At 36.8% G+C, this 14,774-nt stretch overlaps 1 pseudogene; it reads right to left on the bottom strand.

Moving 5' to 3' along the window:
• Positions 1-10,884: 10,884 nt before the first annotated feature.
• On the bottom strand, positions 10,885-14,447 carry LOC113080053 (E3 ubiquitin/ISG15 ligase TRIM25-like; annotated as a pseudogene).
• Between the last annotated feature and the right edge of the window lie 327 nt (positions 14,448-14,774).

Below are 14,774 nucleotides of genomic sequence, written 5' to 3'. Positions count from 1 at the left end.
TCAATTGGATTAAGGTCTGGAGATTGGGCTGGCCACTCCATAACATTAATTTTGTTGGTTTGGAACCAAGACTTTGCCCGTTTACTAGTGTGTTTTGGGTCATTGTCTTGTTGAAACAACCATTTCAAGGGCATGTCCTCTTCAGCATAGGGCAACATGACCTCTTCAAGTATTTTAACATATGCAAACTGATCCATGATCCCTGGTATGCGATAAATAGGCCCAACACCATAGTAGGAGAAACATGCCCATATCATGATGCTTGCACCTCCATGCTTCACTGTCTTCACTGTGTACTGTGGCTTGAATTCAGAGTTTGGGGGTCGTCTCACAAACTGCCTGTGGCCCTTGGACCCAAAAAGAACAATTTTACTCTCATCAGTCCACAAAATGTTCCTCCATTTCTCTTTAGGCCAGTTGATATGTTCTTTGGCAAATTGTAACCTCTTCTGCACATGCCTTTTTTTTAACAGAGGGACTTTGCGGGGGATTCTTGAAAATAGCTTCACACAGACGTCTTCTAACTGTCACAGTACTTACAGGTAACTCCAGACTGTCTTTGATCATCCTGGAGGTGATCATTGGCTGAGCCTTTGCCATTCTGGTTATTTTTCTATCCATTTTGATGGTTGTCTTCCGTTTTCTTCCACGTCTCTCTGGTTTTGCTCTCCATTTTAAGGCATTGGAGATCATTTTAGCTGAACAGCCTATCATTTTTTGCACCTCTTTATAGGTTTTCCCCTCTCTAATCAACTTTTTAATCAAAGTACGCTGTTCTTCTGAACAATGTCTTGAACGACCCATTTTCCTCAGCTTTCAAATGCATGTTCAACAAGTGTTGGCTTCATCCTTAAATAGGGGCCACCTGATTCACACCTGTTTCTTCACAAAATTGATGACCTCAGTGATTGAATGCCACACTGCTATTTTTTTGAACACACCCCTTTCAACTAATTCAACTAATTGCCCAATTGCACAGCCTTAAGAGCGTGCATATCATGAATGCTGGGTCTCGTTTGTTTTCTGAGAATCTACTGAACCTACTGGTAACTTGTTTGCCACGTAGCAATAAAAAAATATACGAAAAACCTTGATTATTCTGGTTAGTCACATTGTACTGCTATTATTTTGAACAATACTGTACATAGATGACTTTTTTTCTTCAGTAGGATACAAATAAAGATTTTTTAACTCAAACCGTTTAAGTCTGTCAGTCATATAATGTAAGTGTATGGGAATCGTGGCTTTGAGAGTCAAAAAACATACACAAACAAAACCAAATTAACACTCCTTGACATTGACCATTGACAATCCTAACTGAGATTGTAAATAGAGTGTCATTTAACCATTTGAGAGATAGGTATCAGTAATGCACTTATAAGTCTGTGAAGGAAAAGAAGAAGAAGAAGCGTCACATGCTGACTGAAGATGAAGACGCAAATGCACTCAGGACAGTTTAGATATTGCATGAATCAGAGGTAATAAAAACCCAATATAAATACTTTTCAGTTTCTTGCACAGAACGATCGTTTAGTGTCTTTGCACGTCAATGTATCGTCTCAAGCCACATGTTTTAATTTGGTTTTGTTTGTGTGTGTATTTTGTATTCCCTTCCACTTACATTATATGACCGACATACTGCAACAGTTTGAGTTAATGCCCTGGGGGTAAGCAGATAAACATAAAATTTTCATTTTTGGGTGAACTATTTGGGTGCCCATATCTATGGCCACGGTAAATGCATTCACTCTGCCTTCATCTTATTCTCTCTCCTTCCACTTGAAGAAGCAAAGAGGAACTGAAGTGCAGCGAGCAGGTGTGTCATTGGAAGGTGTGAAATTTTGTCCCAGGTTTATAAATGTCAGTGATGGAGTGTGAGAGTGCTTAACCTCTGACTTCAAGTCAGACTTCAATTACAGCTAATGCAGATTCCCTCAGTGTGTGCACTCTACACCTCTTTTAGGGTCACTGAAAGGGTGCGACATGTCAAGGAGTTGACTTGAATATGTCATCTTCAGAAGAACCAGTTTACAGCTCACCTCAGCTTGCCCTTTTCTGACTGATATCTGAAAATTGATTTTAGTTCCTAAAAAGGGTGACTGCAACTTTGTAGATCCCTCTGCTAACTCTTCAGTTTTACATTTAGATTTTGTTCACAGCTGTTACTCTCACTTTATCCTACATGTACACACTCACAGAAAGTATTTGTCATGTCTTTCAAAACCATACATGGCTGGTTCACAAATACAGCATTCCACTGTGCAGCTTTTTCAGATGAACTCACTTATGACAGATTATAAAGTTAAAATAAGCACAACTTTAATTGGCAGTGGGCACACAGTGCAGCTTATCAATGTCAGTAACAAAACAACAGAGAAAAGAAAACAGCATGAAGAGTGGTTTAAACAATACAAAACTAAATAAAATGAATGGAATTATCACGTACAGGCTTTATAGAACTTTTTTGGTACAGTACTTTTTAAAAATCCCTTTTGGAGCTTGACAGCCCCTTGTCCCCAACCACTTGTATGGAACTTTGTTCCACATTTTGTATTCAACTGAAGAAAGAAAGTCAAAATATCTTTTTAAAAAAGAGCTTAAGGATCATTATGGAAGTATCAATAATGTATATCTTTACCGGATTTCAAAACAATCCACTAATTTTTTATATAGCTTGCAAGCATATTAGCCTAATTTTATTTTGATGGTTATTTCTGCGACTACTGGCACCATTGCACAAAAAAAAAAAAACACAGCATATTTGTTGGAACAAACAGGTAGTCCAGGACCACAGTAGTTTTTTTTTTTTTACATATCCACCCTGAGACTGTTAACCACTGGTAATTAGATAGCTATGTGACCCCACCATGGCACATAGGCCAGTTTTTGAAGCCCAGCTGTGGTTTTGATCCAGTCTTCTGGGAAAAGATGCCATGGAAGAGTATAGGTCTGCAGCCCATGAGGGTTAACCTCAGGCGGGTATGTGCGTGCCTAGCAGAGGGTGGGTATGTAGAGGATGGAGCTGTTATCAGCGCAGTCAGCTGTGCCAATCATTCATTGCATTAGTGTGCTGTAATAGAGGGAGGAGTGCACACACACACACACACACACACGCACGCACAATGAGACATTGTGTTGCTTATATACAGTGCTGAATAGAAGGAGACAGGCAGGGCTGGTTTAGCATGGATTATGTGTTTCTCAGAGAAATCCCTAAGGACCCCTTGTGTGTGACTGTGACCTTCTACACATGAGAATATTCTCTAATGTGTGTTATATATATATATATATATATATATATATATATATATATATAAAAGCATTCCTTCAATTTGACCAGGACTTTTCACTGTTTTTATCGCTCTGCCAGTCTGTGTTTGCAAATACAAAACAGAAGGTCTGTGCATTAGTGGTGAAGATTTCATCCACTAGGGGACTCATCAAACTTCCAAGAGGGTCGGAAGAATGAATTATATTTAAATTAATAAATTATTATCAACGTGTTAAAATAATATAACTTATATCTGAATTTAAATGCTAAGAACACGTTAATTAAATCCTTGAATCAATTATTTAATGCATTCGTTCAAAATACTGATTAATTCAAGTATGAAACAAGATATTAAATTATTCAATCAAGGAATTTAGGAGAAAACACAGATGCTGTGTTCAGATATGCCTACTTCCATACTATATATTAGCCCATGCGGAAAAAAAGAACATACTCTGAATTCATGGTGTTTGAAAAAAAACAGCAGTCGATACCCGGATTAATTACCTACTGCTTTTGATTTTAGATGCAGCTAGATTTATTTAGTAAAGAACAAAGTGGCTGTTCTTGATTGAGTGATTAAATTATTCACTCAAATGATTAGTTTAAAATGCTGACTCATTCTTTATGCTATAGCATAAAATAAACATGCTGCTCTTGACGCCAATTCTGCTTTGGTTTCTTTTGAAAATAGACAAAGTACATCCAAATTAATCTCATTTATGATTACATGTGCATGTGTACAATGCGGTCCCCAAGGAAAACAAAATTTTTTGAAAAAGTGTAGGAGCACGATGGTCCACCCCTAAACCTAATTGTCAGGTTGTACAAAAAAGTAGCTATGAATGAGACTGAATGAACTCCAGTAATACCAGTAAGCTGAAAAGTATTACGAAATGACAGGAGACTGAGTTGCAATATCATATTTTAAATGTTGCTGATGGTTCCAATTTCAATGATTTTGGTCTTACTCATATTAAATAGCTTAACTAATCTTAATAAAAACGATTTTTTTCCAGAAAACCTTATACTGAATGAAGTCCCTCTTTAGCCATACCGTGCTATTCAAAGGCATCTACTTTCACTTATTACCTGATGCTTGAACATGTTTTTCTCTCTTGTTAAGACATGTTAAGATTTTCTTTAATGACTTCTAGCACACTCCTCTCGGGTTCTCATGTTTTTTCGAACAGGAACAAGAGAACTTTTAGAAATGTTCTCGGGCAGGGAAAGATCCTGTGCAATCGTGTTTCACACATTGAGGTATTTTTTTTGTATGAGGTAACATTTCCTGCGATAGAAGAGAATGAGAGAAAAAACTCACTGTAGCAAATCTGTCAAAGGTAGGCCTACTACACGAATCGAGGGGAATTCCACAGACATTCCATTCTGTTCCAAACACTTCACAGCTTAGTTTAGCAGCACAGGAAAACACACACAGAGTCAAGGTCATATCACTCTCCCTCTTCCATGGTAAATCTCAGCCGGTACAATCCCATGCCAAATCACATTCCAAGTTTTGCATGAATGATACAAATTCCTGAACCTTGACATGATGTTGGAGGGCATATCTTTATATGTGGGGCAATAATCCTTGCATCTGCATGATCCTAGTATTAATTTCCCTGGAAAAGAAGAGCGAGAGCGTCAAAAAAGAGGAAAGCCTGGTCCCTACATGTCAAGAAGACTACAAAGTGCACACTCACATCTAATGCCAAAAGTAATGCCTGGGCAGATCTTATCAATCAAAGAAGAACAGAAGAGAGAAAAACTCTAGTCAAACAAGAGGAGAGGAGAATGGCTCTTATCTTTGTTTACTGTAAGCACAGAACACTCCAGAGTTCTCCGAGAGCTCTTTGTGACATCACAACTCCAAGTTCTGGAATCGGTTCTAAATGGAGTCAACTTTGTTGACAGAGCCTGATCTGTTTGTCTTTGATGCCTCAGATCTGTGGCGCAGCTCAGATTCACGGTGGTTTGTGTTTCAGAAGCTCCTGTGAGCATCTTGTCTCTCGGAAGATAAACATGCCGGTCTGTGATTGATCATTTTCAGATTCTCATATGAACTGATAATGTGGCAGCTTAGTGGCATCATGTCAAAAGAACGCTCTGATGTCATGGTAGAGATATCCTGTTACCTTGCGAACTCATCATGGAGGGTTAATATCTTCAGTGCTCCAAGCATGATCCATAAAGACTTTATTTAAAGAATCTGGCATGGAAGAACCTTTTAAAGCTTTGACCTGAATCCCTGTGAATAGTGTGAACCAGGACTCATCACCCAACATCACCACCTAATCTCACGGATGCGCTTGTGTTTGAATTGTAGCAAACCCACAGCTGCGTTCTGACATGCAGCGAAAAGCCTTCCCAGAAGTGAGGAAGCTGTTATAGCAGCAAAATGATGGTTTCAGGATGATGGTTTTGAATAAAAATGTTCAGTATGCACAAATGGGTGTGGTGTAAGTAGTCCATACACTTTCATTTAGTGTATACTGGAAAACATATTGATGTTTTGATATAATTCACCATTCATCCAGAAGATATAATATGATGTTCCTTGCTGTATTCACACTTTTTTTAAAAAGTGTTTTTTTCTGTTCTAATTTTTTTCTATTTGTATTATTATTATTATTATTTAATTTGTACGATTTACCTATTTTTAATGAGAAATTGCTAGTAAATTTCACAAATAATAATAAAAAACACACACAAAAAATAGTATACTGAATTGAACATGGAAAATTATTTGTTTGTTTGTTTGTTTTGTAAAACAAAATCTACTCCAATAATATTTAATTTACAATCATTTAAAGTGTTGGCCAAAAAACCTGTTTAACATCATCGAATAGAAGAATCGTCTTATAAAATGCATTATATATATATATATATATAACTAAATTATACTGTAATTTGATTCAAAGCACATCATTTGAAGTAAACATCAATATGAAATAGTGTTTTCTGGTTTTTTTTTTAAGATGATACAATTGTTTTGTCATTGTAAACAAGCATTATGCTTACTGTCATTTTATTTTTGCATTTAGTATTGTTTTACTCCAGTTGCCCATCTATCAGAACAACGCTGCGGAAACTAACTACTGATATAAACCAATATGTTTTTTTTTATTATTGTCCATGGCTTTGCAGGGGATCATTTGCTTTTCTTTTAGGCTTATAGATGACAAGCCCACACAGGACAGGTGGATCACACTGATTCAACCTTCACCTAAGCATTACTGCTTTAAACACTGCTAGACATAATGTCTCCAACACTGCATCAAAGACCCACACACTCACCATACATCCACTGAAGTACAGTATCATTCATTAAAACCTCACCATTACAGACGCAGCGTCTCTCTGTGCTTAGAGAGATCTGTGAAGGTGGGTCCTGCAATAATAGAGCAGCTGTTTTGACTTCAGAATGTGTGTGTCTGCACGTCTGTATATGGATTAACTTAATAGTGTGTGTGAACATAGAAGTGTCTTTTAAGTAGGATTTTAAATTGTCTGGCTTCAAAATGCAGTATTACGGTCAGTCTTTTACGCAAAAGCCAATTATTACCTGCCCACATAATCATGCAGTGTTACGATGTAAATTACTGTCTTTACGATAAATAATTTCATGATTCCAGCACAAATATGTCACATTGAACTGTGTCACTGAGATAACAAAAATTATATATGTCAAACTCAAAAATAATGGCATATTTTATATATCTACCACAAAGATAATGTTAAATAAATGTAAATCCACAACATTGCGATTTTAGCATTTTATAGATAATCCTAATTTAGAGCTTTCATTACCACAAAAGATGCAAAGTAAAAACGAAATGAATTACACTGAAATAATTCACGTCCCAGATTTCGCTCTTATTTTATATACAAGTTCTGATGTGCTCAAACTATGTATCTCAGCAATACCCTTCATAACCACTTGAGAGGGCATATCATTAGTTTGTTGAATTATTATTATTTTTTAAGTAAAAACAGATGCGTTTAATACTTTTTTTTAAAGGGTATAAGTAGCATCATTGTTGAAAAATCGCGATTTTATCTCTAATGTAAACTTCTCACGTTTTAGATTTTTACATATTTCAACCAAACTTGTAAACACAGAATACATTCTTATGTGGTGCTTACATGCCTTTAGTAGTTCATTGTCAGCAGGATATTAAGTCATTCTTACATTTTGTTAGTCAAAAGCAGTTTATCTGGGAATATACTGATTTCAAATCGTAAATTTCAAACAGGGTAAAACAGTAGCTAGTTATGGAAGATCTTCTAATTCATGTAATGAAGAAGTGTCTCAGTCAGATCTGTTTTCAAATTAATTTATCAAACTGGGAGCTGTGAGATCACGCTTGATATCTCATCCTATAATCATCTTATTAAAATCATGCAGTATATCAGTCTGTACAGCATGTCAGGACAGCTGCTATAAAGTAAAAATCCCTGGTGGTTAATTCTAATGGCCTCTGAGCAGAAATATTTCATAATGTGTCTATTTTCCAGTTACTCTTTGATGGTGACCCATTTTCTGAGAACTGGGCAAAGGAAATGAAGATGTACTATACATGTGTTCTACATAGATACACAGTATTATTATTATTTTATAACAGTCACAATCATATGGGAGGTCTCACAATCTTGTGCCCTTTTGGAATTAATTAAGAACATTCTTCCTAATTAGTCTTTAATTGCCCTCCTTTACACAGAGCTCTTCTGCAGGGACTCTTGTGCAGTTTAATTGGCCTGGCCTTAATGAGTTTTCTCTCATCATTAACCCTTCATGGGTTTAATGACCACCGGGCCTTATTTGAATATGAAAAGATTATAATTTATGCAGATTTGTACAACCCCAGGCTCTTTGAGAAATGGAGAGAATCTCACAAAAGCCTTAACTGGTGATCTCGTTCAAAACAGTGTGTGAGACAAAGAAGAGAGTGAGCCACATAGAGGGAATCTAATCTCTCATTTGACCAGCAGGTGTAGCTGTACACTAACACACAGGTTTACTTTTCGTCTCAATTTGCCACGTATGTATACTTGGGATTTTTCTCCCTACACACTACTAGTATAATATTACATGTATAATCCTTAAAAAATATATAGGTTTTGTTTATAGTTCTCGCTGTTGTAAAAAAGTAGTGCCGCAACAATTCACTTTATGTCAATGTGTTTTACAGTTTTTCAATTAAATTGTATTTGCATAGTACTTTTCATAAAACACATTGTTTCAAAGAAGCTTTACAGAAAGCCATGATTATTGTTTATACAGGTGCTGGTCATATAATTAGAATATCATCAAAAAGTTGATTTATTTCACTAATTCCATTCAAAAAGTGAAACTTGTACATTATATTCATTCATTACACACAAACTGATATATTTCAAATGCTTTATTATTTTAATTTTGATGATTATAATTGACAACTAAGTAAAATCCCAAATTCAGTATCTCAGATAATTAGAATATTACTCAAGACCAATACAAAGAAAGGATTTTTAGAAATCTTGGCCGACTGAAAAGTATGAACATGAAAAGTATGAGCATGTATAGCACTCAATACGTAGTTGGGGCCCCTTTTGCCTCAATTTTCTGCAGCGATGCGGCATGGCATGGAGTCGATCAGTCTGTGGCACTGCTCAGGTGTTATGAGAGCCCAGGTTGCTCTGATAGTGGCCTTCAGCTCTTCTGCATTGTTGGGTCTGGCATATCGCATCTTCCTCTTCATAATACCCCATCGATTTTCTATGGGGTTAAGGTCAGGCGAGTTTGCTGGCCAATTAAGAACAGGGATACTGTGGTCCTTAAACCAGGTACTGGTAGCTTTGGTACTGAGTGCAGGTGCGAAGTCCTGCTGGAAAATGAAATCTGCATCTCCATAAAGTTGGTAAGCAGCAGGAAGCATGAAGTGCTCTAAAACTTCATGGTATACGGCTGCTTTGACCTTGGACCTCAGTGGACCAACACAGTGGACCAACACCAGCAGATGACATGGCACCCCAAACCATCACTGACTGTGGAAACTTTACACTGGACCTCAAGCAACGTGGATTGTGTGCCTCTCCTCTTCCTCCAGACTCTGGGACCCTGATATCCAAAGGAAATGCAAAATTTACTTTCATCAGAGAACATAACTGTGGACCACTCAGCAGCAGTACAGTGCTTTTTGTCTTGAGATGCTTCTGATGCTGTCTGTTGTTCAAGAGTGGCTAGCAAGATGTCTGTGTGTAGTGGTTCTTGAAGCACTGACTCCAGCTCCAGTCCACTCTTTGTGAATCTTCCCCACATTTTTGAATGGGTTTTGATTCACAATCCTCTCCAGGGTGCGGTTATCCCTATTGCTTGTACACTTTTTTTCTATCACATCTTTTCCTTCCCTTCACCTCTCTATTAATGTGCTTGGACACAGAGCTCTGTGAACAGCCAGCCTCTTTTGCAAAGACCTTTTGTGCCTTGCCCTCCTTGTGCAGGGTGTCAATGGTCATCTTTTGGACAACTGTCAAGTCAGCAGTCTTCCCCATGATTGTGTAGCCTACAGAACTAGACTGAGAGACCCTTTAAAGGATTTGCAGGTCTTTTGAGTTAATTAGCTGATTAGAGTGTGGCAGGTGGCTTCAATATTGAAACATTTTACAATATTCTAATTTTCTGCAATACTGAATTTGGGATTTTCCTTAGTTGTCAGTTATAATCATCAAAATTAGAAGAAATAAACATTTGAAATATATCTGTCTGTGGGTAATGAATGAATACAATATACAAGTTTCACTTTTTGAATGGAATTAGTGAAATAAACTTTTTGATGATATTCTAATTATATGACCTGCACCTGTAATACATAAATGTCTCAATGTCCACATTTAGCATTTTAGAGCTAAAATAAGAAAGCTGACTGCATAAAGGAGGTTTAGTATGACCCCTGCTGACCTCTGCCACACTTATTACATACTCTAAATGAAGCAGACCACAACCAGTGTCTGTGCGTGTGGGGGGTGGGAGAGATGTGCTGTTTAGAAGAAAGCAGGTTTAAATGTCTTTATCGAGCTTTTCCCTTTGTATCTGGATGCCTCAGTAATCCAGGCATTCTTAAACTTTGACCCACACACACACACACAAGTTTTGGCCTTGGTCTTTTGAAATAGAAAACCCCACATGCATAATGCAAGTAGAGGTTAAAAAGGTCAAACAGCACCTGCCACTGCCATTTAACATTATTCTCTCTAACTTAAGGCTTCAAATCTTACTGTCCTTTTATAATCACTTGCTGGTTCTCATAATATTCCTGATTTGCATGTCACCCGAGATAAAGCCATCTGCAAAATGAATATATTCCAACGTGCTCTGCAAAATCAAGTTAGAAAGTTTTGAGAATGGTTAAATATCTTTAATTGTTATTTTGTAATACAGATCTAAAAACTGGGTAGAGTACAAAACAAAAGGTACAAAAAAAAAAAAAAAAAAAAAAATCTTTCCAATTTCCTAAAATTAACTCCATAATTAAAGAATTTACCAATACTGTATGAGAACACATAATTTGACAATTAGCAGCAGAAATATGTGTCCATTCACTAATTGTCACCGTCAGCGCAAATTAGATTTACTTGTTTAGCTTTAAAAGATCACAAATTGTCACTGACGAGTCATTTTTTAAATTATGAAAAGAAAACCCTGGGTAGAGGGGGCAGTGAATGTGGTCTTCATTCTGTGCAGGAGAGTCATTTCATCAGAGACATTGTAAAAAGACACAGTTCCTGCCGCTTGATCAAGAAACACTCCAATTTTGGAGACCAAGGGAATGTCAGACTGCTGGCTATTGTGCTGCACACGAAGATTAGATAGTGGAAAGTCACATTTCCAAGATCTTTTGTTAGATCCAAAGACAAAACTTGTAGGACTGATGTCATATGAGAATGCAATAGAGCAACATGCTCCTTCCCACTGAACTTCAAAATAACAGCGGCCAGATAGTTTCTCTTTACACAAAACCTGATAATATTTCTCATAACCCAAGCAATCATTATTACACTTTAGCACAGATTTGTTGTGCTTCACAGAGAGCGAAGAGGAGGCTGGAGGTCTCAGATTCAGATCAACGGAATCTGTTGATAAAAAGAAAACTGTTTTACACATATTTGTTTTCCCCTCATGCAGATCTCGGATTAATCTGTCAATTAATTGGATTTGGGTGTTTTTTTTTTGTAATTATGGTTTAACAAAAGCCACTTATAATTGTGCATATGCATTCTGCACACATTTATCCACAATTGCAAAGCAACTTACATACAAGGAACTCCTCTCTGGTCTTGGGTTGAGATGGCAAATCTAAACAAAAACAAAACATTTCGTATATATATTCTTGTATATATACACACAAGTATAGTGTTTTTGTTTGTCATGTGAGAAAAGAAAAAAAAAAGAAAAAGAATGTTGACTTACAATTTTTGATGTTCTTTTTATTCACCATTACATGGACAGTGGAAACTGAAAAGATAAACATGATTTTTTACAATCTGCCTGCATATTGTATACCTTTTGGTATAAATTTTAAATGATGATTTACAATTTTGGCTTCAAAGTTTATGGTCAAAGCCAAGAAAAAAAGAAAAAAAAAAGGTAAAAAAAAAACAATACACAATACACAAACGAACATCTTCGAGATCTCTCACCTTTCTCTGATATCCTCACAATGTCTTGTTCACAGAGATCATCCATTTGGCTTTTTAGCTCACTGATGACTTTTTCTATTTCCTCAAATGTCAGTCGTTGGCTGACAGAAGTGTTGCACAAGTCTGAATACTGGTAGTGGGAAAGAGAGGAGAAATTCTGGGGAAAAAAAAAAAATATATAGATTAGATTTCATCCGTTAGATTGCAAATGAACTAAACGGTGACTGAATCTCTAAAGCTGGCATCTTCTCATCGTGATTTGTTGCCAAGCCCTTGAATGACCCATTAATATAGTTTGTTAGCACAGGGTTGTAACTACAGCTGTTCATAGATTTTAATGATGTCTTAGACCAAGGCTGTAGATTAATAAGATTCCTTTCCCTACAGGATTTAAAACATTACCACTCTGTCTGCCAAATAACAAAATCATTTAACCACAACAACGATTACGGTACAAACTTTTTCTTTTTTAATGAGCAACTGTCAGGCATACATCCTGTTTGAATAAAGTGCAAACCAAGAATTAGAACCCATCAATGTTCACTGAATGTAAATAGGAGTATAGTGTATATATTTATTTTTCAATTAAAACTTGAATAGTAACACTTCAATGCCTCTGATACTAAACACTCCCACTCCCAAAGCATTACTGTCATGCATATGTAACCAGCTACTCACAATGGTGCTCACATAGATGTGCATTGGTTCAAAATCAAATACACAATGTGAAGAGAGTTTATGGGGCAGAGAAGGTGGGGTAGGATGAAAGTCGATTTCAGACCCAGCAAACAAACCAAAGAGTCAGAACAAACTTAAATAGATAATCAGTTACCTGAATGACATAGATGTCATCCTCTATCAGTAAAGGCTGCCCCAGTTCATCATGTCTGTTTCTCAGGTCACTGATCTCCTTCTCCAGTGCAAGTATGAGCACCTCAACTCTGCTTACTTCTGCTTTCTCCTGAATCCTGATCATCTTTGTTAAATCAGCTCGTATTTTCTCCATGTACCTGATCAGCTCCGTAAACATCTTCTCATTGTGCTCCACTGCTGCCTCTGCAGAGCACTGTTAGATGAAAATTTTTACTTTTCTCAAATCAGTTTAAGGACACATTAATTAGAAAACTATAATGGAGTATAATTCACTTAAACTTAGTAATAATTGTACATTATTGTACTATAATATAACTATACACTACTATTCTAAAAAGCACAATAATACAGCTGTCTACAGTCCAGATCAACTGCATATGCACATCAATCTGAGGAACTAATGAAATTGCACAGTGGTAAAATGATTACCTACAAGTTACAATCAGCTTACCTTATGGGAGTCCACAGCTTGTCTTAATTCTTGGACCTTCATCTCTCGCTTACACATTTCCTTTTGTAGGCCATCCTGATTTTTTTTCAAATGATTGAATTTGCAATAGTTCAATATCACTTCCATAATATGCTGGGACACAAGTTGGGCCCTGATAAACCCCAGCTGGGTTGCCTGTCTGATATTGAAAGACCTGAAACACCCAATGATCACAGTAAACATCACTGATGATTGTGTCCCAGCACATCTACGGATGTATCTATGCACTGTTATGGAAAAGATGCACAAAGCTTTTCCCTGTTCCCAAGTGAACAGCAGAGTGTGTGACACACTGGCTGTGAAAACAACCTTAATTTTTTTTAATTTTAATGAAAGGTATTATGGGCTAATGTGCTTTTTTTGGCAATATTATAATACGATTATGATAATTAGTCTAATATTGTTTGCAATAACGGTTCAGAAAGATTTTTTAATCTATGTCAAAGACAAGTTTTCTGTTTAATGTATTTGACTGACAAATTTTGCATCAGTTTATTTACTGATACAAAGTATCACACAGACGAATCAGTCACTTTACCTGTATTTTTTGTCTTTCTGCTGCAGGTGAAGTCATGCTATGGTTCTGGTGGTTGATCAAAGCGCACTGCATACATATCAGCTGCTGATCTTTGCAACAGTACAGCTCTAACAGCTTATGATGGTGGGAGCAGATCTGGTCCAGTAGATGTGGTGAGGCATTGACCAGTTTGTGCCATTTTAAAGCAGGAGATGTATAATGAGTTTGAATGTGAGATTCACAGTAAGAAGCCAAACATGCCAGACAAGACTTGATGGCTTTTAGTTTGGTCTCTGTGCAGATGTCACACTCCACGTCTCCAGACACAGCAAAACTCAGGACAGGAGAGGCTGTTCCTGCTTCTGGTGCTTCTCTATTCATTTTCTCTACAGCTTCAGCCAGCACAGTGTTTCTGTTGAGAGCTGGTCTTGGGCTGAATGTCTGCCTGCACTGAGGACAGCTGTAAATGCCCTTCTGATCATTTCGATCCCAGAATTCATTAAAACAGATTGTACAGAAACTGTGACCACAAGTTGTAGTTACTGGATTCTTCAGAAGATGAAGACAGATCGGACAGTCAAAGAGATTCTGATCACCAGAAGATTCTGCCATTTTGCTGCTGTGAAAACAGTAGGAAAAACTGTAAGTGATGTACTGAAAAGACAAATCTCACTTAGCAACTTACAAAAATACTTAAATATATCATTGTCATTTATGGATTACTCCGTATCGTCACTGTATCTTGGTTATCTCCCCATAAAAGTGAGCTCAGTCATGTTGCAATGAGTGAATGTTGGCATAAACTGGCACTGGCATAAATCTTTTTCAAAAGTACTATTCCTTTCTTTAGGACTAAAACGTTTTAATGTAAAGTGAATTAGTGCATTTTTAAATTCAAGAAATGTAACAAAATACTATATTAAACTATTTCAGAAATGCAG

This window comes from Carassius auratus, unplaced genomic scaffold, assembly GCF_003368295.1.
Source record: "Carassius auratus strain Wakin unplaced genomic scaffold, ASM336829v1 scaf_tig00030194, whole genome shotgun sequence".
In the NCBI taxonomy this organism is placed as follows: domain Eukaryota; kingdom Metazoa; phylum Chordata; class Actinopteri; order Cypriniformes; family Cyprinidae; genus Carassius; species Carassius auratus.
The sequence above is the reverse complement of the archived record's forward strand: the minus strand, read 5'-3'. Positions and strand labels throughout refer to the sequence as shown.